The following is a 25,243-nucleotide window of genomic DNA, read 5'->3' as shown; positions in this document are numbered from 1 at the left end:
GGAAGGTGTAGTGGGTCCTGGGGTGGGGGGGGGGGGGGGGGATGTGCTGTGGGGCTGGGGGGGGGGGGGGAGAGAGGTGCTGTGGGGCTGGGGGGAGGGGGGGGAGAGGTGCTGTGGGGCTGGGGGGGGGGGAGAGAGGTGCTGTGGGGCTGGGGGTGAGGGGGGGAGGTGCTGTGGGGCTGGGGGGGGAGAGAGGTGCTGTGGGGCTGGGGGGTGGGGGGGAGGTGCTGTGGGGCTGGGGGGAGGGGGGGGAGAGGTGCTGTGGGGCTGGGGGGGGGGAGAGAGGTGCTGTGGGGCTGGGGGTGAGGGGGGGGGGAGGTGCTGTGGGGCTGGGGGGTGGGGGGGAGGTGCTGTGGGGCTGGGGGGGTGGGGGGGAGGGGGTGGGGGGCTGGGGGGTGGGGGGGGGGTGCTGTGGGGCTGGGGGGTGAGGGGGGGGAGGTGCTGTGGGGCTGGGGGGGAGAGAGGTGCTGTGGGGCTGGGGGGTGGGGGGGAGGTGCTGTGGGGCTGGGGGGGGAGGGGAGAGGTGCTGTGGGGCTGGGGGGGGAGGGGGGAGGTGCTGTGGGGCTGGGGGGGGGGGGGGGGAGGTGCTGTGGGGCTGGGGGGGGGGGGAAGAGAGGGGCTGGGGGGGGGGCGGGAGAGGTGCTGTGGGGCTGGGGGGGGGGGGGGGGGGGGGGTGCTGTGGGGCGGGGGGGGGGGGGGGGGAGGTGCTGTGGGGCTGGGGGGGGGGGAAGAGAGGTGCTGGGGGGGGGGCGGGAGAGGTGCTGTGGGGCTGGGGGGAGAGGTGCTGTGGGGCTGGGGGGGAGAGGTGCTGTGGGGCTGGGGGGTGGGGGGGGAGGTGCTGTGGGGCTGGGGGGGTGGGGGGGGGAGGTGCTGTGGGGCTGGGGGGAGAGGTGCTGTGGGGCTGGGGGGGGGGGGGGGAGGTGCTGTGGGGCTGGGGGGGGTGGGGGGGGAGGTGCTGTGGGGCTGGGGGGGGGGGTGGGGGGAGGTGCTGTGGGGCTGGGGGGAGGGAGAGAGGTGCTGTGGGGCTGGGGGGAGGGGAGAGGTGCTGTGGGGCTGGGGGGAGGGGGGAGAAGGTGTCACATGTAAGGGAGGAGAGGTACTCATTGACACACCTAAATCCAATTTCCTTTTGAAAAGTTACTATCCAACCTGTTTCCGCCAATGCCTTTAGGGAAACCATCCCGATCACAACTGAGTAAAAGTAAAGGCAAAATAATACTGTGGGTGCCGGAGATCTGGAAGGCGCTGGATAAAAACCTCAGCCCGTCTAGATTTTTCACAACTTTCTGTCTTTATTTCACTGTAAAAAAAAAACTCCTCTTTTTTGTCAATGATCTTAAATCTTGGTTCCAGACCCTCTACACAGTCGCAATGTTCCCCCTCAGATACTCTGTCAAAATCTTTTAGCGTTTGAACAGCTGGGTAAATTCTCCTTTTGCTTTCACTTCTCTAAGGAAACAATCCCAGAATAGATTGAAAAGTGGGATCTCGCCTTCTTTTCAAACTATTTCTGGCACAACTTGTGGAATATACCAACTTGTGGAATATACCAAGTGTGTTCACAGCCCCTTCATTCTTTCACTTTTGCTGACCGACTGAACCAAACCGTTTTGTGCAGATGCTCAGCTCTGAACACAGAAAAAACAAAACTCCACCAGTCTCTTGGGCAATTTGCGTGACTTAGCAAAGTATCATTTGTCAATATCCGTGCTTCTTTGGCACTGGGGATTTGAATGGACTTTTCTCTTCCTCCGGGTTTCCCCGACATTTTCAATCAACATCCTTTTTACAGATGGAGGCCGGGGGTGGGGGGGGGGGGGGGGGGGGGGGGGGGGGTGGGTTGGGGGGGGGGGCGTTGAAAGTAAACATTCCTATTTTTATCTGGAATGTAAGTGGGCATCATGGTAGCACAGTAGTTAGCACTGTGGCTTCACAGCTCCAGGGTCCCAGGTTTGATTCCCCGCTGGGTCACTGTCTGTGTGGAGTCTGCACATCCTCCCCGTGTCTGCGTGGGTTTTCTCCGGGTGCTCCAGCTTCCTCCCACAGTCCAAAGATGTGCGGGTTAGGTGGATTGACCATGATAAATTGCCCTTAGTGTCCAAAAAGGTTAGGAAGGGTCATGGGGATCAGGTGGAAGTGAGGGCTTAAGTGGGTTGATCCAGACTTGATGGGCCGAATGGCCTCTTTCTGCTCTGTATGTTCTATGTATATCGGGTTGGTTGAATTGGTGGCACTCACGCATCTCTGTAAGTCCCCTCAAGGATTTAAGCAGATGATCTGGGTAAAGCTTCTGTGTGTTTTAAAGTTGTGCTACTTTGTTAGAAGCTTCTTATTGTGAATGAGACGGCAGAGCAAGGTCCAATCTGCCTGTCCAGGCTAACATTATACATTCTGTGCAGAAGCAGTGTTCTGGCTGACATTTACACATCAACTAATCTCACTTTTCTCATTGTCCTGGCATGGGAACTTGCTGCGAGTAAATTGGTTACTAAATGTGGCAAAAAAAACAGCATCAAGTACACTTTAAAAAAAATAAATTTAGAGTATTCAGTTCATTTTTTCCAATTAAGGGGTAATTTAGCGTGGCCAATCCGCCTACCCTGCACATCTTTGGGTTGTGGGGGTGAGACCCACGCAGACACGGGGAGAATGTGCAAACTCCACACTGACAGCGACCCAAGGGCGGCAGCACATTCATTCTGATCGCCTGCACCCGGCCAGTGACAGAGGGAGACGATCCACATCACCAAATCCCCTGTGGAAAATGTAACAAATAGAATAAAAATATTTTCAAAAAGAAAAGTAATTGTACTTTCCCATTCGCAGCACTTTACTCTTCAAAGGCTGAATTTGATGTCGGGATGTTGGCCTCGCCCCCCCCCCCCCCCCCCCCCCCCCCCGCATCAACATAGGGGGAGCCCACAGCACACCCTCCCCCAGAGTCCCCCCCCCCCCCCCCAGATGCCCCCCCCCCCCTCTGGCCAGGCCCTGCATCATCTTCCCCCCCCCCACCGGCCAGCCCTGCATCATTCCCCCCCCCCCATGGCCAGGCTCTGCATCACCTTCTCCCCTCCAGGCCCCACTGCACCGTGCTCCTTCCCAAGGCCTCGCAGCACCAATCCCTCCCCTCCCATCTCCAGGCCCTGTAGCACCTTCCCCCTCCTCCCACCCCCAGGCCTCACAGCCTTCCCGGCCCCCTCCCCCAGGCCCCGGCTCACCGACCCTCCCCATCAACCCCCCAGCAGCACTTTCACCCCCTCCAGATCCTGGACCACGTTTCCCCCCTCCAGGCCCCGCAGCTCATTAGAAACACGCCAGGCGCAATCTTCCTAAAAGGGAACAAAATTCCCGAGCGAACGCGTTTAGCCGTTAGTTTCCCGGCACTCAATTTGAATAAGGATCTAAATGGGGAACGCGGGGATGAGGCAGCACATAGCCCTGTTTTTAAAAAAATATATTTATTCAATTTTTCAACAGGTTTTCAATAAAACCCCCCCTTACAGAAAAAGAAACAAGAACACAACGCACAATAATTATACAAAGGATGTCCCAAAATACAATAGCCCCACATATAACAATAAGAACACAGATCGGGAAAGCACCCCACCCCAACGTCACCCCAAGAGGAAACCCCCTCCCCTTTCCCCACCCCACCCGGGTTGCTGCTGCTGTTGACCTCCTCCGAACTCTCCGCGAGAAAGTCTAGGAACGGTTGCCACTGCTTGAAGAACCCCTGCACAGACGCTCGCAAGGCAAACTTTATCCTCTCCAACTTGATGAACCCAGCCATATCGTTAATCCAAGCTTCCACGCTAGGGGGCTTCGCATCCTTCCACAGGAGCAAAATCCTCCGCCGGGCTACCAGGGACGCAAAGGCCAGAATACCGGCCTCTTTCGCCTCCTGCACTCCCGGCTCGTCCGATACCCCAAGTAATGCTACCCCCCCCAGCTCAGCTTGAACCGGGTGTTCACCACTTTGGACATAGTCGTCGCAAAGCCCCTGCAGAACCCCTCCAGCGCTGGGCACGTCCAGAACACATGGGCATGATTTGCTGGGCTCCCTGAGCACCTCACACATCTGTCCTCCACCCCAAAGAACCTACCCAACCTCGCCCCTGTCATATGCGCCCTGTGAACAACTGTATCAGGCTGAGCCTGGCACAAGAGGAGGAAGAATTAATCCTGTACAGACCCACATCGATCTCCTCCCCAAGCTCCTCCTCCCACTTGCATAGCCCCGTTTTTTACAGTCTGGAGCTCCCCGTTGTAGCGAGAGATCAGGACGCCATTTTTAAATGGCATCCCGATCTCCGAGGCACAAAACAAAATCCCCGACCTCCCCTCAACCCGAACGCAACCTGGGAGGGTCCCTGAGCCCCACCCACCCCAACACCCACACCGGGCAACCCCAGCCCAATCGCGAGTGCATAAAATGTCAGCTTGGCACCTTGGCATTTCCCTTGCCAGCTGGCAGTGTTGCCTGGGCACCTTGGCAGTGCCAGGCTGCAAGGGCACGCAGCTGGGGGCCTCCGATCCCCTTGGAGACCCCCACAAGTGCAGTCCCCGTTTGTAGGGACCATTACCAAACAGCGCTCGCCGATGTCCCGGAGGCGAAGGGATTGAATCCCAAAGCCTCAGGAATCTGTACATTAGAGTGAAGCTTACTGCCTTGTTCTAAAATGTAGATTTGCCAAACACAGATCCCACCCGTTGTGGCCATGATTCCCGTTGAACGTCCTGCGAGATTCGGGTAGACCCCAGGAGCGGGGTCTCCCAGCTTTCACCAGCCACCCTGCCCCACACCAAGATGCTTTTTCCGCCGCAGCGTGGCTGGAAGATCGTGCCTGCCACACGTCCATGAGGCTGTCAGTGTTCTGGGTGGGTTTCGCCCCCACAACCCAAAGATGTGCAGGGCAGGTGGATTGGCCACGCTAAATTGCCCCTTAATTGTAAAAAATAATTGTGTACTCTAAATTTAAAAAAACATTTAAAATTGGGAAAAAAAGAATTGGATACTCAAAATTGATTTAAAAAAAATATTGGGAAGCTTCAACCTCTTCAGTAAATAAATGAATACTAAGCTCCCTATCTTGTCTCTTGCGTTTCTGTTGTATTGTATTAAATTCGCAGGGAGGTGGTCACGCAGTGTCACTGGACGAGTATTCCAGAGACCCAGGGTAATGCTCTGGCGACCTGAGTTCAAATCCCACCAGGGCAGATGGTGAAATTTGAGTTCCATAAAAATATAGAATTAAAAGTCAATTAATGTCCATGAAACATTGTCGATTGTTGTAAAAACCCGTCTGGTTCACTAATGTCCAATAACTGCTCTGGTCCACACGTGACCCCAGATCCACAGGAAATGCCCTCTGAAACGGCCGAGCAAGCCACTCAATCCTAGGGCAATTAGGGATGGGCACTAAATGTCGGCCCAGCCAGCGATGCCCACATTACATAAATGAGTATCAAAAAATACCCGTAGTTATTATTTTATTTACACAGAGAAATAATTATGAGAGTTAAGTTAATAATTATGATGCCAGTTGTATATTTATCGCTCTACTTGGGGCATGACTCTGCCTAAGGCCTTTCTCCCTTCAGGCTGGGAGTGAGTAGGCCAGTGGATTTTAGGCCACTTTATTTTATGAGCTGTCACCTGCCACCTCGCGGTGTCAAGAGCTGTTGTTGGAAAAAAGGCTCGATAAACAATGTGTAGAAATTAAACATGCGATGGGCTGCGTCTACCTACTTGATATCAGAAGACAATTTAAAACATACAATGTCTATGCCTGATTGACATGTCACGTGGGCATTCGCCTGCGCACTTTGTGTGATTGCAGTTAATTCATCACATGTTTATATGGCAGGTAGATTAAATGTGTATAGTTTAGACTGTTTAAAAATAGATATATGTTGGATAATTAATGTAAATTCTTCTATGTTGTTGGTTTTTTTTACATTTGGGCCCAAATCAACATCTCAATAATGTTCCTCAGGTAAAATCGAGCACATTACGTTTGGCATAAAAATTTGATCTGACAGATGTGGGGCGCGATTCTCCGAGCCCCGCGCCGGGCCGTAGAATTGCCGCAACCGTGCCACGACGCCCCGACACCGGCACGCCATTCTCCGAGGTGCAGAGAATCGGCGCCATTTAAGCCGGCACGTTTGACGCGGCGCCAGTTGTGGGCCGCTGGAATCGGGCCCGTGTGAGCCGAGCGACCGCGCAGAAACGGCAGAGTTCTGCCGGCGCCGTTCACCCCGGTCGCTGCCGGCGGGAACTCTGCGCGAAGGGTCGGGGTGTGGTCTGTGGAGCGGGGAAAAGTGCTCCTTCACCTGGGGAGGGGGGGGGCCTCCGATGGGGTCTGGCCCGTGATCGGGGCCACCGATCGGCGGGCCGGCCTCTCCCCTGCGGGCCTACTTTGTTGCATGGCTGGCCCCTGAACCCCCACGCCATGTTGCGTAGGGGCCGGCACTCTGAAGATGTCCCCCGCGCATGCGCGGGTTGGCGCGGCGCCCATTTGGCGTCGGGAAGGGAGGCTGGAGCGGCTCCAGCGCCGTGCTGCCCCCCCTGTGGGGGACAGAATCCGTCATCCCTGCAGCCGTTTCGCACCGTCGTGAAACGCAACGGCGTTCACAATGGAGCGGACATTTAGTCCCGCGATCGGAGAATCGCCCCTGTGGTTTCTCTATTTTCTTACATTTTTTATATCATCCTTTGCTGATTTCTAAAATGTTCCCAATCGTCAGGGCCACTGTGGTGAATGTGTTTCACACTATCTATAGTTGCCAATACCACTCCATGTATATATGTTCACTATCCACCATTGTAGGTGCAGTTGCACTATCCGACCACCAGGGGGAGTCGCTCTGGGAGTACGCGAGAGTTTGTACTGGGCTCCTCCCTTGGCTCCACCCAGGACTCCTCCCCCTGGGACCGATGTATAAAGATCAGTGCCTTAGAGCCAGCCTGCAGACATCTGGAGTTCAACGATGAATAGGCTGGCTCTGTTGTAAGTGTATTAAAGCCTCTGTTCAGATCCAACTATTGATGAATTGTTGAATTTATGGTTCCATCAGTCACCAGTAAGCTTTACAAACTATACTTCACGGTGAGAATGTGCAAACTCCACACAGACAGTGACCTGGGGGTGGGATGGAACTCGGATCCTCAGCGCTGTTAGACAGCGTTAGCGACCTTTAAGACTAATGTAGATAGACACATGAACAAACGGGGTATAGAAAGATACAGGCGGTTGGTCTAGATAGTTCACGGTGCAGGCTTGGAGGGCCAAAGGGCCTGTTACCGTGCTGTATTGTTCTTTGTTCTAACCACTGTGCCACCATGCCGCTTTTATCTTTTATGTTTTAATCTATTTCCTACATTCACTTTATCCAATTCTGTCTCTAATCTTTGTAGTTGCCTTTATTTACGTTTAAGACACTATTTTCAGATCCACGTTTTTCCACTCGCAAACTGAATACGACATTCAAACATGTTATGAATACTCTCCCTAGAGGATCTATTCCTTTGAGACGATTAACTAATCCTGTCTCATTACAGATTAGCAGTTTTCAAATAACCTGTTCTCTGCTTGGTTCTACTTGGTATAGTACTAAGAAGCTGCCCAAAAGGACTTTCAGCGGTTATGGAAGGAGAAATAGACAGATTTAGTGATAGAATCATAGAATCATAGACTTTACAGTGCAGAAGGAGGCCATTCAGCCCATCGATCAGCACCGGCCCTTGCAAAGAACACCCTACCTAAGCCCACATCTCCACCCTATCCCTACACCTCCACCCTATCCTCGTAACCCCACCTAACCTTTTTGGACACTAAGGGTAATTTAGCTTAGCCAATCCACCTAACCTGCACATCTTTGGACTTTCATCATGGGAATATGTGGGTGGAAGCTCATCTCAGGGTCATAAGTGACACCGAATTTGCGAAGAGCCTGTTGAGCCTCGGACAGTTGGCAGGGCGGTGAATGGAGCCAGCAACTGCCGGACTGACTTTGGGGAGTGATGCTTTAGTCTTCCCCGAAATTTAAATTGGAGGAAGGTTCTGCTCCTCCAGATCTCCATGTTGGAAAGCAGAATGACAGTTTAGAGAGACCGTGGAGAGGTGGAGGGAGGTGGCAGGGAGGTAGAGCTGGCTGCTGTCAGCATTCATGTGAAAACGAATGCTTTGAGATGATGTAATCAAGAGGCTGCATGTAGATGAGACGGAGGAGGCCGAGAATAAACCCTTGGGGAACATCAGATGTAATGATGCATGAGCGAGAAGAGAAGTGTTGCAAACATGCAATTATGATATTACTGATTTTAAGAACAATATTTTAAGGCACATATCTGTCTTCAGGCTTTTACATTGAGTTTAAAAGCCTTTTTCAAAATGTAACTGTGGTGAATGTGATTCACACCGGATTATAATCTGTATATACATGTGTCTATATTGTAAGTGCAATTGCACTAACTGACCACCAGAGGTAGTAGCTCTGGGAATGCTCGAGAATTGTACTGGGCTTCTCCCTTGGTTCCGCCCAGGACTCCTCCCCCAGAAGCTGCTGTATAAAGATCAGTGCCACATGGTCAGCCGGCCAGTTCACCGAAAGTTCAATGGCTAACCGGCTGGCTCTGTTGTGAGTATATTAAAACCGCTATTCTAATCCTACAAGCACGTGTCCGTAGAATTGTTGGTTCCAACAGTAACTGTGGCCAAATAACACGGTACCTTTCTGTGTTTCTTCAAACCTTGTAAAAAGTCTTACAACTCCAGGTTAAAGTCCAACATGTTTATTTCAAACATAGCTTTCGGAGCAGTGCTCCTTCCTCAGGTGAATGGAATCACCTGAGGAAGGAGCAGTGCTCTGAAAGCTGGTGTTTGGAACAAAGCTGTTGGACTTTAGCCTGGCGTTGTGAGACTTCTTACTGTGATCACCCCAGTCCAACGCCGGCATCTCCACATCATGTTCAAACCTTAGCAGACTCATGTCTCTAGAGCTGGCTATGAAGATTCACGAAAGATGCAAAGACCCCGCCCAGGAATGTCCATTTTATTCTGGAAGGTGTGAAAACCCTTTTTACTTTGGAGGGAATAGGAAACAGGAAGGGCCTTCAAAGGACCACAGCATAACTAACCTCTTTACTTGGTGAAACAATGACTCCCTGACACAGCAGCCATTTTGTGTTTTTTTGAAGTGTGGAAAGGAAGCTGTAAGAATCTATATTGTCAGGCCGTCAGTGCACAGAACCCTCCAGGAATATTTCAGAGACATCACCAGAGGGGGTTTCTCTTTCACGTAAAAACAGAAAATGCTGGGAAAACTCATCAGGTCTGATATCATCTGTGGTGAGAGAAAATAGAGTTTTTGAAATAAATTTGGAGTACCCAATTCTTTTTTTCCAATTAAGGGGCAATTTAACGCGGCCAATCCACCTCCCCTGTACATCTTTTTTTTTTCTTTTCTAAATTTAGAGTACCCAATTCATTTTTTTCCAATTAACGGGAAATTTTGTGTGGTCAATCCACCTAGCCTGCACATCTTTGGGTTGTGGGGGCGAAACCCACGCAGACACGGGGAGAATGTGCAAACTCCTCACAGACAGTGACCCAGAGCCGGGATCGAACCTGGGACCTCAGTGCTGTGAGGCAGCAATGCTAACCACTTCGCCACCGTGCTGCCCTGCCAAAGCAGATCTGCTGGCCTCTGACTAGCTGGCAGCTCCCAGCGGGCGTGATTTCTGTCCCCCAGCTTCTGAATCCTGGTCAAGGCCCAATGCTGGCCAATCACGGGCACAGTCGTCCAACCAATAGTCTGGACCCACCTTAGTTACATAAAGTTCCACCCACAGAATATATTACAATAAAGAAGGAGACCATTCATCCCATTGTGCCCATGCCAGCGAGAACAACTCAGCCAGTGCCGGTCCCCTGCCTTTTCTTCTAGCCCAGAAAATCTTTTCTCCAGGTTTTTATCCAATTTCCTGTTGAAAGCCATGATTGAAGCTGCCTTTACCACACGCAGCCAGATCCCAACCGCTCGCTGCGGGAAAAAAGTTTTTCCTCATGACCTCTCCATTTTTTTGCCATTCACATTGGGTATGATACTCCCGGCGCGTTTTGCTCGGTGAGAGCACAACACGGCCGGAGAATCCCAGGAGAGGCCTCCCACGGGATTGCCAGCAGCCTCCGCGCCTGGCGGGATTAATCCAAGCTCCGCGAGGCTCGGAATCAGAACTCCGCCCAAAAGGGGCGGGACCAAACGGCACGCACTGTAGTAGGCCTTAAACCTACTTGAGGCCTACCTACCCGGGATGCACCGGCCTCCCTCAATTCACCAGCTATGGACCTGCTGGAGTGTTGCTGGCATCCCCCTCTGAATGTCCTGCCTGCTCCCTATCGTCTCCCTCAGCTCCGAGTAATCCTGTACCACAGGCTCAGCATCAGGCCGGGACCCAGCTGGGTCCTGGGATCCAGCAGCCCTCTGACTGCTGTCCCACCCGGGGCTTCCTGCCTCCACCTGAGGTACATCAGCGACTGTATGGTGCTCACCAGATTGTGCCCCAGGTGCCTGACCACTAAAGTTTCCCACCGAGGTGCGTGTCTCTGCGCTGGTGGAGGGTGGGCATCAATCGTGGCATCCTCAGAGCTCCCCTCCTGAGGTGGTCCCATGGGAGGCAGGGGAGGGGGCCACCCTGAATGGGCCGGCACTGCCAGCTGAAGGACTGTGGGAGAATGGACATGTGGTCAGTGGGAGGGATGGATGAGTCAGTAACTCGTTTGACAGGTCCTCCTGACGGGACCCAGTGGTTCCTCACCTCTGCGGCGTCCGCCAACCTCCGCTTTGGTGACTGCTCCATTCTCGGCCACACCAGTCAGCTCCAGGGCCCGCTCCTCAAAGGTGGTGAGGATTATTATGTCCAGCACATCACCATCAGTCTGGGCCCTTTCCCGACGTTTGTTTATCCTGTGGAGACACAGAGAGGTCATTGTTAGCCGCACGCGTGGTTCATAGTGGTGGGAGGGGGAGGGTGTGAAGGAAGGAACCAATCTCTATTTGTCGATGTACCATTTGTCAATGTACTCTGTCGATGATTCTTTTGTCTACTATGTACGGACTGTGTACGTTCCCTTGGCCCCAGAAGAATACTTTCCACTGTACTTCAATACATGTGACAATAAATATCAATCAATCAGTCAGGGTGTGTAGTAGTTGGGGGGGGGGGGGGAGTTGAAGGGTAGGTTCGGAGGGTTGAAGGGAGAGGGGTGGTGAAGGGAGCGTGGGGGGCCACATGGAGGGTTGATGGGGATGCTCATGTGGGGCGAACACGTCATGGGGGGGGGGGGGGGGGGCGTTGGTGTCTACTCACTCATGCTGCCCGGTGTAGGTAGTTGGACTGATCTGCGTGAATTGCACGCAGAACAATACTTTTCACTGTACCTTGGTACATGTGAGAATAAATCTAAATCTAATTTGGTGATAAATTTGCTGTTCACCTTTAACTAAAGTTTTTTTTAATGTGATTGTATTCTGACATTTAGCTTTATGAATTCAAGGTGTGGACATTAATATAACATAATTATATTAGTGTTTCCGTTGGTAAACATATCTCTGTGCCTGTCAATTTTAAAAAATGAGGAAATTAGCTGTATGGTGTGCGTTAATAACACATTTCTCCATATTCCTGAGTATTTTGTAATCTCTCTCAAATGGACTCAATTCACCTTTAAATTTAGCTACAGAAGTCACTGCCGTTGAAAAATAATTAATTCAATCTGTAACACTTTGGAATATCCTGCACAAAAGTGCTTTCTAAATGCACATTCTTTATTCCACCTTGGGTAGTTTGCTATGAGCCCAAAGACCGATCCCAGTTCTGCCATCAGCGGGGTCTCCACACAAACAAGCAGTGACTCGTCCACAGTGATAGTGTTCAATTCTGGTCGCCACACTACCAGAAGGATGTGGAGGCTTTAGAGAGGGTGCAGAAGAGATTTACCAGGATGTTGCCTGGTATGGAGGGCATTAGCTATGAGGAGCGGTTGAATAAACTCGGTTTGTTCTCACTGGAATGACGGAGGTTGAGGGGCGACCTGATAGAGGTCTACAAAATTATGATGGGCACAGACAGAGTGGATAGTCAGAGGCTTTTCCCCAGGGTAGAGGGGTCAATTACTCGGGGGCTTAGGTTTAAGGTGCGAGGGGCAAGGTTTAGAGGAGATGTACGAGGCAAGTTTTTTACACAGAGGGTAGTGGGTGCCTGGAACTCGCTGCCGGAGGAGGTGGTGGAAGCAGGGACGATAGTGACATTTAAGGGGCATCTTGACAAATACATGAATAGGATGGAATAGAGGGATATGGACCCCAGAAGTGCAGAATATTGTAGTTTAGACGGGCAGCATGGTCGGCACAGGTGTGGAGGGCCGAAGGGCCTGTTCCTGTGCTGTACTTTTCTTTGTTCTTGATCACAAGTGGTAAATTGAGCTGCTATTTTTGCTTACTGTACCTACAAGGTGCTTGGTGACATGGTGGATTTAGCTCTCTGCTGTTCATCCAGGACTTCTTTAAAAAAAAAATTTTGAGTACCCGATTCTTTTTTCCCAAGGGGCAATTTAGCGTGGCCAATCCACCTATCCCCTGCACATCTTTGGGTTTTGGGGGTGAAACCCACTCAGTCACGGGGAGAATGTGCAAACTCCACACAGACAGTGACCCGGGGCCAGGATCGAACCCAGCTCCTCAGCGCCGTGAGGCAGCAGTGCTAACCACTGCGCCACCGTGCTACCCTCAGGACCTGAATTGAACCCAGATTAATGGAACTAAACTATCCACTCTGTGCTGGCTGCAGGAACCACTCTATCCAGCTCTTACTGAACATAAACTTACAACACCAGGTTAAAGTCCAACAGGTTTGTTTTGAATCACTAGCTTTCGGAGCACTGCTCCTTCCTCAGGTGAGTGGATGAAGAGGAAGGAGCGGCACACCGAAAGCTAGTGATTCAAAATAAACCTGTTGGACTTTAACCTGGTGTTGTAAGACTTCTTACTGTGCTCACCCCAGTCCAACACCGGCATCTCCACATCATGAGCATAAATCCACAGCACAAAGCTCCTCATTGTTCAGTACAAATTAACCCCAAACTGACAGCACACAGTGACAACTGGATTTAAGAATTGAAGGTCTCACAGTGCCTCACTGGTGTAACGGCAAGTCCAATCCGAAGTAACACAAATCTGAAGCAATGTCCTGGCTTTGCATGGCGCCTTGTCCCTTGATCCTGTTGCTCGTTATGCTCTCCTTAATTTGCTCTGTTTTAATTATGTTTGCTCAAGAGTTGCCAGGTATCTTTCTGATACCACCACAAGGTTCAAAACCGAATACTGATCAACGACTCAATACACCAGTTAGTAAGTTTGAAATCAATGCACATTTATTTACATACACAGTCAATTATTACTCATGCATAAACTACAACTACTACTAAAAGCCTATATTTAGCTTCAGGGGGCCCACTCAGTCAGAGGAACAATGGCTGTTGTCCGGTTCTGAGGCTGCTGGCATCGAACTGGTATAGAATAGTAGCCGGGAGCATCTATCTCGTAGCGTGCGTTGACTTTGGACTTACTTGGCTGGTGCTTGGCGGGTCTCTCGTCGCTGAGAGCCAAGGCCAAGATGAAGATGAAGAAGAAGAGAACAATCTGTCTTGGGGGCTCCTCTTTATACCCCAAAGGGGTTTCGCGCCCTTTTGGGCGGGCCCTGAACTTGGCCTCAATTAATTGGACCATATCCTAATCGTCTGTATTGATTTTCTCCAATAAAGGGGCCGTTCCTGGATCACTGGGCGGGCCCTAGGTGACCGTTGGCCTGCCTTTGTTTTAGTCTCCACTGGCGCCGGGGAGTCTGCCCTGGTACCGATTGCTTAAATGTTTCACTTTTGTCCCTGGAGATAGCTCATTACTATGCTAATGGCTTGTAGTATCAGTTCTGTCTGGGAGCTGCAAACTCCAATCCACAGGCAAACCTTGCACCAGCTTGTTTTCTTAGCATTGTCCAATTTTCCCTTTACTCTTTGCAAGTGCCCATTTTGAAATCGGGACGTGGCCACCCCAGGTGGCTACAATCCCTTTATAAAAGCACCCACAAAACAGGTTCTATTATAGAATCATTGTGGCAACCCTCCATTTCCACGAGGATTACAGGCACGGCAGCATAGATGGTTACTTCCTGATATGTAATGTGTGCTGACTCACAGCTTGCAAAACTAGATTTCAGGTTGTCAGAAATCTAGTTGTTCGAGCAATCTGAAAACAACAAACTAAACTTGAGTAATCTGCATGCCAGGCAGCAACTGTGGGAAAGCAGGCGTCAGTCAGTGATTGTTTCTGCTCCATCTGGAGGCTGCTTTGTTTCATTTGCACAGAATATTTGAAGCTTTTGAATTATTTCCTTGTTTCAATTATTGCTGAATTTGTTTTTATGCGTTAATTAATAAATAATCATAATAATAATCTTTGTTGTCACAAGTCGGCTTACATTAACACAGCAATGAAGTTACTGTGAAAAGCCCCTAGTCGCCACATTCCAGCGCCTGTTCGGGTACACGGAGGGAGAATTCAGAATGTCCAATTCACCTGACAAGCACGTCTTTTGGGACTTGTGGGAGAAAACCGGAGAACCCGGAGGAAACTCACGCAGATACGGGGAGAACGTGCAGACTCCGCACAGTGACCCAAGCTGGGAATTGAACCCGGGACCCAGGCGCTGTGAATAAACAGTGCTAACCACTGTGCTACCGTGCCGCCCCATAGATTATTTCTTTTTGATTAAAATCTAATTTTTTTTAATGAAAATATCCCAAAAGACGATTCTACTTTCTGTTTAGGATTCCTGATGGGACATTCTCTGATGCTACTTACAATATTTTGTGGGATTGGTCTTTGGGCTCAAAACATCCACATTTCATCTTGGGCATGATTTGAAGTCCAGAGGAATCTTTGAACTCTACTGCAACTGATCAGGTAGTCTCAAATTCTGGAAGGACACCTTTCACTTTTAAAAAATTTAATTTACGGGGGTGGGCGTCGCTGGTTAGACCAGCATTTATTGCCGAACTTTCACTAAAACATAATTTTGATAGCATTAAGGGTCAGGTTTAGATTTTCATCCTGAACATTCCCTGCTTTTCAAATGGTCCCAGAGGAATGTTTGGAGGAAAATTGAAAGAGAAGACCTACCAACGTACACAAGCAGGCAGTATTCCCCTCCCCTTCCCTCCTTGCCATCACACCAACCACACATGTAGCTTAATCTGTTGCAGGTAAATAACCTCAAGAGCCAGACCATTTGGCTGTAGTAATTTTCCTGTCTTGCTGTCACTGGATTATCCGCACTGTCTTCTCAAAATGCTTTCCCCTATCCCTCCCACCTGTACCTCTAACAATATCCAACTCATGGACATTTTGTCACGAAGATTAGAATAGAATCCCGACAGCAGGAGGCCACTTGGCCCATCGAGTCAGCACTGGCCCTCCAAAAGAGCACCCAATCCTCCCCCCACAATCCCAGCAACCTCACCTAACCTACACATCCCTGGACATTAAGGGGCAGTTTGGCATGGCCAATCCACCTAACCTGCACAACCTTGGACTATGGGAGGAAACCGGAGCACCCGGAGGAAACCCAAGCAGACACGGGGAGAACGTGCAGACTCCACACAGACAGTCACCCAAGCCAGGAATCGGACCTGGGACCCTGGCGCTGTGAGGAAGCAGTGCTAACCACTGTGCTACCGTGGTGAGACCATCAAAGTTATGTCATCCTATGTAACAGTGACAAAGGTAAACCTTCTCTCCTCAATTTTCTCAATCTGTCTGCAGCCTTGGACACAGTTTTTTTTTTAAATAATTTTTATTGAGAAATTTTGATTTTATACAACAATAACGCACCATAGTAAAATACCGAAAATAACAATAATATTAACAATCATATACATTCGCCCCATCCCCATGAACAACCCAGCATTTTAACAACAACGCAAATTAACACACTATAAAGTTACAGAATAAACACTACAATAATGCACCCCCCCCGGGTTGCTGCTGCTATTGACCCAGTTACCTATCTCTGAGCCAGGAAGTCCAGAAAAGGCTGCCATCGTTTATAGAACCCTTGTATTGATCCTCTCAGGGCAAATTTGACCTTTTCCAATTGCCTTGGACACAGTTGACCACACCATCCTCCTCTAAAGCCTCTCCGCTGTTGTCCAGATGGATGGGTTGGCATTCACTTGGTTCCATCCTTGACTATACGGTCATAGCCAGAGAATCACCTGTAATGGTTTCTCTTCCTGCTCCTCTGCTGGCACCCAAGGATCTCCCCTTGGCCTGTTCCTATTCCTCATCTACATGCTGTCCCGAAGCGACAATATCTGAAGGCACAGCATCAGTTTCTGCATTTACATAGAAACCGCAGAAGGAAGCCATTTGGCCTTTCAAGTCAAGGGGTTTGTCAAGGGCAGACAGTCTCCCAATACCGGGAGTCTTTTAAATGTGTTTCTGTCGCTCTCCTTGGGGGCTGTTCCAGAGGTAATTTTCACCATGGACATGGAGAAGGCATTTTATCGGGTGGAGTTTGCGATTTTGGAGCGATTTAGGTTTTGGTGAGACTGCTGTATATTGCCTCGGCAGCTAGTGTCCGAACCAGCGTGATGAGTTCAGAGTAAGTCCGGTTGCACAGGGTACAACGTAAGGGTGCCCACTGCCCCGTCACTGTTTGTGCTGACAATTGAGCCATTGGCCATCGCACGTAGGTCGTCAACAGGTGGAGGGGTACAGAGAGTGGGGCATGGAGGATAGGGTGTCCCTTTGTGTGGACGTTGCTGCATGTTTCCGACCCTCTCTCTAGTGGAGGGGAGGGAGGGGGATAACGGAGCTGTTGAGGAAGTTTGATTCCTTCTCAGGATACACATTAAAGAGCGATCTTCCCAATGAACCCCTGGGGAAGGGAGTAGATTTTGGGAGGTTGCCATTTAGCCTGCCCAGGGCAAAGGTCGGGTATTTAGGTACACAGGTGGCTTATGACTGGTGGAGGGGGTGAAGGGGGACTTGAAGAGCTCCCCCCCCCCTCCCCACCCCCCGCTGTCCCTGATTTTAATTACTCCACCAATAGCAGCCGTTGTAAAATGCCTCAAGACACTATGTTGAAAAGGAGTGAATTATCCTTGGTGTCCTAACCAATATTTATCCCTAAGATAAATTTATTACAAGCAGTTGTCAGATCGGTCAAAGCAAGACCTTTCACACTTCCCTTCTTGAGAATGATATTTTTGTATCACATACAAATTTAATTACACAGGAAATACACAGCACTGCTGACGGCATCATATATGGGAGCATGAAAATAGCTTTTTTCAAAGAATCAGATAAAGTTAGTCTCCACCAGTTACAGAGAAAGGTCAACAAATCACTTCTCTAAAGCCTGTGGCGTATTTCCTGACACTCCCTGTCCCCTGCACCCTCCCCACAAGGGTTTGATAAATTGGTGGAAATCTGTTGAAATGCTCAGCAAGCCAGGAAACATCTCTGTCTGACTTGTGGACTTTCCCCCAGCATTTACTCTTTCTCACTCAGGTTTCCAGCACCCATGGTACTTTGTCGTTTTTCAGGTAGACTTTTAAGTGGTCTCAAACAAAATGTTGTCGTTAAGAATTTAGAGACAAGGGGGTGACGTGATGTGAGCGCGGGGGTGACTGTGCTTCTGTGGCCTGCGGCTCTGCTCCTTTAACTCAGCGTTTTATTCCGGTGTATACTTCACGTTGGTCTAACGTGCTATATTCCAGGCCGTTACTAACTGGTGTTTCCGTGAAGAAGAGCCGAGATCAAAAAATGATTGTATTAACCCCATTGTGATGTTGTTCTCCAGTTCCATCCTGTCAATTCAGCCGTTTTTACTTCCATAGGAACAGGATGAGGCCATTCAGCCCCTCGAGCCTGTCTCGCCATTTAATGAGATCATGGCTGATCTGTGGGCTAACTCCATAAACCTGCCTTTGGTCCACATCAATTAATATCTTTGCTGAACAAAAATCTATCTATCTCAGATTTAAAATTAACAACTTCCAGCTTCAACTGCTGTTTATGGGAGAGGGTTCCCAAACCTCCATCACCCTTTGCAAGAAGAAATCCTTCCTAACATCTCTCCAGAATGGTCTGACCCTAATTTTTAGACTATGTCCCCTTAGAATCTCCAACCAGTGGAAATAGTTTATCCTTATCGACCCTGTTAATATCTTGAATACTAGACGGCACGGTGGCGCTGTGGTTAGCATTGCTGCCTCACAGTGCCGAAGACCCGAGTTCAATCCCGGGCCTGTGGAGTCTGCACGTTCTCCCCGTGTCTGCGTGGGTTTCCTCCGGGTGCTCCGGTTTCCTCCCACAAGTGCCGAAAGACTGTGCTGTTAGGTGAATTGGACATTCTGAATTGTCCCTCTGTGTACCCGAACAGGCGCCGGAGTGTGGCGACTAGGGGCTTTTCACAGTAACTTCACTGCAGTGTTAATGTAAGCCTACTTGTGACAGTAAAAATTATTATTATAATGGAGAACACATTTCTGGGGATGTATTATTTTGTAACTTTGCTACGTTTTTCTCCTAAAAGAAAGACCTCAATAAATATACTTTTCTTTAAATGCAGAGCTAAACATCTGATCTTATTCAACCACCCTCCTCTATGACTCATCCCCACCAGTAACTTTGGGAGTCCGCACATGCACACAATGAAGAAATCAGGAAGTTGCAGAGAATGTGTTGCTTATGTTCCTTGAGAAATAATGGATAATACGTGAATTACCAGAAACCTCCACAGTTACACTTTCAACTCAACTGAAAAAATACCCATAAAAAGTCCCACCTTGTGGAATGAACTGGCAATGGATTTTTAAAGGTGTTTGAACTTTAGAATTACTGCTAAATGCCTGCACAGGCCCAGAAAGGTTAATTTTATATTTGTAGACCATCCAATTACACCAATAACATAACCAAAATCCACATAGCTTCAGAATGATACTCTAAAGCATAGAGTGCTGACGCCGGCGTGGGAACGGTGGCGTTTTATGTCCGAAGAAACAGCGCATAACTTCCACCGATCCTCCATCTGGGGGCGGGTCAGCAGGCACGCAGCGTAAAGCCTCTGGCTCTAGCTGCCGATACGGCCGGAGAATTGCCGGGTCGGTGGCAGCCTGCCGCGGCCACGTCGTGCAACATGTCGCCGGCCACGCGGACCCGGCCTGCCAAACTGTGCTCCCCTGTGGCCAGGCTTGCCACCCCTGGAACACCCCCCACCAGTGCCCCCAATCCCTGCCAAAGCCCCCCCTGCCCGCGGATCGGCTCCCCCCCCCCCCAAACTGTGGCGGCGCTGGACTCAGTCGGCATCCGCCATGCCGAGTTCCCAACGCCATTGGCCACTCGGCCCATCGGGGGCGGAGCATCGGGGGAGAGCCTCAGGGTGATGTCCTGAGGCGGTCCACACGATGTGGCAGTACGCCGTTTTGGAGGGGGCTGAGCATCGCAGGGGTGGCGCTGCCCCCGATTTCGCTGCCCACAGGGATTCTCCGGACGATCGCCAAATGTGATTTCAGCGCTGGAGACCGGAAACTCTCCCCCAATATATCTTAACTTCTATCTTAATCCAAACATATGTAATTTGTTTTGTAATCTGAAATTTTAAGTCAAAAATGTGAATAAAATCAGTGCTTTTAACTTCTTGGCTTGTTCGCTATGAAAATACTTAAATGTGATTGGCCACTCACTCAGATTGTTGACATCACTGTTGACGTGACCCCAGACTTAAGTTGTCACTGGAAATGGGAAACCCACACTGGAGAAATCACACGGTTTTGGGATAGCGGGCAGCACAGTGGCGCAGTGCTTAGCACTGCTGCCTCTCGGCGCTGAGGTCCCGGGTTCGATTCCGGTCCCGGATCACTGTCCGTCTGGAGTTTGCACATTCTCCCCGTGTTTATGTGGGTTTCAGCCCCACAACCCAAAGATGTGCAGGGTAGGTGGTGTGGTGATATGCATCACTGTAAATACACAAGGGGTTCATGTAAATACACGTAGACTAGATAGACACTAGAGGGAGCGCTAGAGACATGACACACAGACATTCAACCAATAGGTCAGTAAGATAGGACACGACCAATGGGCATTCATGATACACACAGAGGTGACACTACCACAGGAGGGCATTACACCAACCCATATAAAAGGACACAGCACACATGCTCTTCCTCTTTCCAGTGGAGACTCTCAGTGAGTACACAGGGTTAATTGAACATCACACCCACCACCTGGATTGTAGCAGATTGGTTAGCTAGTCTGAGTAGCTATAGCAGGATTAACAGGAGAGTCGAATCCAAGTAGGAGAATCGTTAACAGTTTAATAAACGTGTTGAAGCTATCTCCAAGTCTGAACCTTCCTTTGTTAGAGTGCACATCAAATCCATATAGTTACAACTCAGCAAACAGTGACTACCAGCAGCAGCCAGGCAAGATGATGTTCGAGAATCCGGTTCCACTGCAGCTCAGGTACCAAGGCAATCTCAGTGAAAACTAGCGTGCGTTCAGGCAGAGATTTGAGATCTACCTGGTAGCGTCCGACCTAGATGGCGTGGCCGATGCAGAGAAAATAAAGCTTCTACTTACCATCTCAGGTCCAGAAGCAGCTGAAATCTTCCAGACCTTCAAATACCCAAAGGGGCAAAACAAGAGCGACTTCCAGGCAGCCCTGGACAAATTCCAAGAATTCTGCGAGGAACATACAAGAAAAATCAGTAAAAGAGGCCCCAAAACTCACCACGAGGTAGGCTTGCAGGAACAAACGGCAGATTTGATTTGCAGCCGTCTTGGAAAAGGTGCCGCACATGCGCAGTTGCGCGAAGAGTGCACAGAACGAGAAGCCGCGCATACGCAATTGCGAAAAAGGCTCCAAGTAAAGGAACAGCAATCTGTGCATGCGCAATCGCTTCCTTCAACCTATGTCACACGCTTCGTGATGTCAGAGGCCCTGGACCACGCCCACTTAAAAGGGAAATGTCCCAAAACACAAAAAAAAAATTCAACCGGTAAACCCGATTCTTTTACCTGGAACGACAGCACAATGCCTGAAATTCAACCAGTAGCTGAAAGTAACCTCCGCAGAACCCTGCAACAAGCAGTTAGCACCGCTCAAAGAGATGTTACAGTCCTTGAAGACTATGACTCAGACCTTGAATTCTTCTTTGGACATCGCAAGCCCAATGCCAGCTCCGACACAAAACGTGATGATACGGTCTTAGAAGACTACGACTCAGATGATGATTTCATCTTGGAAGGTGGTTATCCCAGTACCAAATCCGAACCGCAACTAGACGTGTTGTACATTGAAGACCCCAACGACAGGTTCTTCGGATTGGGGAATCCTCAGCCCAGCATATATGACATCCCGACTCGGGAGGGCAGGATTATACTGCGGCCTGACGGCAAGAGACAGAGAGAGGTACAAACCCACAGAGAGCGGCCTGCTGCCACACAGAGAGCGGCCTGCTGCCACACAGAGAGCGGCCTGCTGCCACACAGAGAGCGGCCTGCTGCCACACAGAGAGCGGCCTGCTGCCACACAGAGAGCGGCCTGCTGCCACACAGAGAGCGGCCTGCTGCCACACAGAGAGCGGCCTGCTGCCACACAGAGAGCGGCCTGCTGCCACACAGAGAGCGGCCTGCTGCCACACAGAGAGCGGCCTGCTGCCACACAGAGAGCGGCCTGCTGCCCCACAGACAGAGAGCGGCCTGCTGCCACACAGACAGCGGCCTGCTGCCACACAGACAGCGGCCTGCTGCCTCACAGAGAGCGGCCTGCTGCCACACAGACAGCGGCCTGCTGCCACACAGAGAGCGGCCTGCTGCCACACAGAGAGCGGCCTGCTGCCACACAGAGAGCGGCCTGCTGCCACACAGAGAGCGGCCTGCTGCCACACAGAGAGCGGCCTGCTGCCACACAGAGAGCGGCCTGCTGCCACACAGAGAGCGGCCTGCTGCCACACAGAGAGCGGCCTGCTGCCACACAGAGAGCGGCCTGCTGCCACACAGAGAGCGGCCTGCTGCCACACAGAGAGCTGCTGCCCCACAGACAGCGGCCTGCTGCCACACAGAGAGCGGCCTGCTGCCACACAGAGAGCTGCCTGCTGCCACACAGAGAGCGGCCTGCTGCCACACAGAGAGCGGCCTGCTGCCACACAGAGAGCTGCCTGCTGCCTCACAGAGAGCTGCTGCCACACAGAGAGCGGCCTGCTGCCACACAGAGAGCTGCTGCCACACAGACAGCGGCCTGCTGCCACACAGAGAGCTGCTGCCACACAGACAGCGGCCTGCTGCCACACAGAGAGCGGCTGCCACACAGAGAGCGGCCTGCTGCCCCACAGAGAGCGGCCTGCTGCCACACAGAGAGCGGCCTGCTGCCCCACAGAGAGCTGCTGCCACACAGAGAGCGGCCTGCTGCCACACAGAGAGCGGCCTGCTGCCACACAGAGAGCTGCCTGCTGCCACACAGAGAGCTGCCTGCTGCCACACAGAGAGCGGCCTGCTGCCACACAGAGAGCGGCCTGCTGCCTCACAGAGAGCGGCCTGCTGCCACACAGAGAGCGGCCTGCTGCCACACAGAGAGCGGCCTGCTGCCACACAGAGAGCGGCCTGCTGCCACACAGAGAGCGGCCTGCTGCCACACAGAGAGCGGCCTGCTGCCCCACAGAGAGCGGCCTGCTGCCACACAGAGAGCGGCCTGCTGCCACACAGAGATGGTCCACACACCGCGAAGGGTCCCAACCTCCACACAGAAAGCAAAGACAGAAGCAACGCAAGACTCCAGAGCGCAGTCCTTGTATAAACAAGACCATGAGGGTCTAGCAACCTCCTCTGAGCAACCAGCAGCAGACGATGCAGGTCTGCCACGCTCCAGTGAACAGCAAAGCGACTCTGACAGTCGACCCAGATGGTTTGAGCCACCAGAAGACTCTGACAGTCTACCCAGCTCCAGTGAACAGCAAAGCGACTCTGACAGTCGACCCAGATGGTTTGAGCCACCAGAAGACTCTGACAGTCTACCCAGCTCCAGTGAACAGCAAAGCGACTATGACAGTCGACCCAGATGGTTTGAGCCACCAGAAGACTCTGACAGTCTACCCAGCTCAAGTGAACAACAAGAAGACACTGAGGCTCTACCCACTGTATGTGAGACAAGTGACAACGGCATCCCACTTCCCATACAAGATGTGCAACGTGACAGACCTCAGCTAGAATGTACAGAGGCACTCGGCAATCACAGTGAGACCACTGGTGACTCCGGTGACACCACGTTACTTCAAACCTCATTCGCTTGAGCCTCACCACAAGCAAATACATTCCTGGATGTTTTGACTCCAGGCGTGGAGCATCACAAAACATCAGAGGATTCAAGTGAACCTGCTATGACTCCGGACGGGGAGGGGCAAGAAACCAAAACTGACTCAGGTGAAACAGACCAGACTCCGGACGGGGAGGGGCAAGAAACCAAAACTGACTCAGGTGAAACAGACCAGACTCCAGACGGGAAGCATTCACAAGCCAAAGCTGGTTCAAGTAAGCCGGACATGATTCCAGACGGGGAGCGCCGCAAACTCAGTGACGGCCGCTCAAGGAAACCACAAAGCTGACACGAGTTACTGTGTGAAGGACTCGTATTATCCACAGAGTGTGATCCTTGAGCGCAACAAACACGGCAACATAACCATCCAACACAACAACAACATCAAAGACAATAACAAAAAGCATACCAAAGGCAACAACGTCGACAACAAGTACGACAAAAACAACTATGGCACAACGATTGGTACGACATGGTACAACTCTGCCCATGAGGGACACTGTTACTGCTCAGCTCAGTACAATGACAGACCATGGCAGGACGATGCATCTTCCCAATTCACGTTTGCTGCACTGCCAACTGGCAACCTGGCTTTCAGCACAGATGCCATCAAGAATTGCTACCGTAAGCATCGAAAAAAAAAGAAACAGACTCCAGATCAGTCAATGAAGGGATTTGAACACTTGAACAACTCCTGATGACCAAACACCAGGTCACTGACGGCGTTCACAGTGGAATGACAACGTCACCATTGACACTTCCATACCAGACCATATACATTCATGAACTATTGGACTCATAACTTTTATTTTGTATTGTCTTATCCTCAAAGTCATTGCAACTATTATTTGGTCTTGTATACTATTGTATAGTCATCACAGTCATCATAACTTGTACATAGCATCACTCATCTACCTAGTTTGTTCAATTTTCTTTAACACTGTACAGAAAATATGTAACACGAAAAAAGGAGGGATGTGGTGATATGCATCACTGTAAATACACAAGGGGTTAATGTAAATACATGTAGACTAGCTAGACACTAAAGGGAGCACCAGAGACATGACACACAGACATTCAACCAATAGGTCAGTAAGATAGGACACGACCAATGGGCATTCACTACACACACAGAGGTGACACTACCACAGGAGGGCATTACACCAACCCATATAAAAGGACACAGCACACATGCTCTTCCTCTTTCCAGTGGAGACACTCAGTGAGTACAGACACAGGGTTGATTGAACATCACACCCACCACGTGGATTGTAGCAGACTGGTTCGTCAGTCTGAGTAGCTATAGCAGGATTAACAGGAGAGTCAAATCCAAGTACGAGAATCGTTAACAGTTTAATAAATGTGTTAAAGCTATCTCCAAGTCTGAACCTTCCTTTGTCAGAGTGCACATCAAGTAAGCAGCTTATGCTACGTCAAGAGCATAACAAAACAGGTGGATTGGCCACACTAAATTGCCCCTGAATTGGAAAAAAGAAAAAAAAATCACTAGATTTTGTTTTGCCGCTGGCCATAAAATGATTCTTTTACACAAGTTTTTTACACAGAGGGTAGTGGTTGCCTGGAACCGGCTGTTGGAGGAGGTGGTGGAAGCAGGGACGATAGTGACATTTAAGGGGCATCTTGACAAATACATGAATAGGATGGGAATAGAGAGATACGGACCCTGGAAGTGCAGAAGACTAGTTTAGACGGGCAGCATGGTCGGCACAGGCTTGGAGGGCCGAAGGGCCTGTTCCTGTGCTGTACTTTTCTTTGTTTGTTCTTTGAGGCTAAATTGCTCAGCCT

The 25,243-nt window shown here is 50.6% G+C and overlaps 1 protein-coding gene across 1 annotated transcript in view; it reads right to left on the bottom strand.

Moving 5' to 3' along the window:
• The window catches only part of LOC119955231, a 53,881-nt gene extending 34,011 nt beyond the window's left edge, over window positions 1-19,870 (bottom strand). The window contains exon 1 of the mRNA XM_038781256.1: window positions 19,812-19,870. The gene's annotated coding sequence lies outside the window, so the exon portion shown is untranslated. The remainder of the gene's footprint in view (window positions 1-19,811) is intronic.
• Between the last annotated feature and the right edge of the window lie 5,373 nt (window positions 19,871-25,243).

The sequence above is a fragment of the Scyliorhinus canicula genome, chromosome 20 (assembly GCF_902713615.1).
Source record: "Scyliorhinus canicula chromosome 20, sScyCan1.1, whole genome shotgun sequence".
Classification (NCBI taxonomy): domain Eukaryota; kingdom Metazoa; phylum Chordata; class Chondrichthyes; order Carcharhiniformes; family Scyliorhinidae; genus Scyliorhinus; species Scyliorhinus canicula.
Note: the sequence above shows the minus strand (reverse complement) of the source record. Positions and strands in the feature narration are given on the sequence as shown.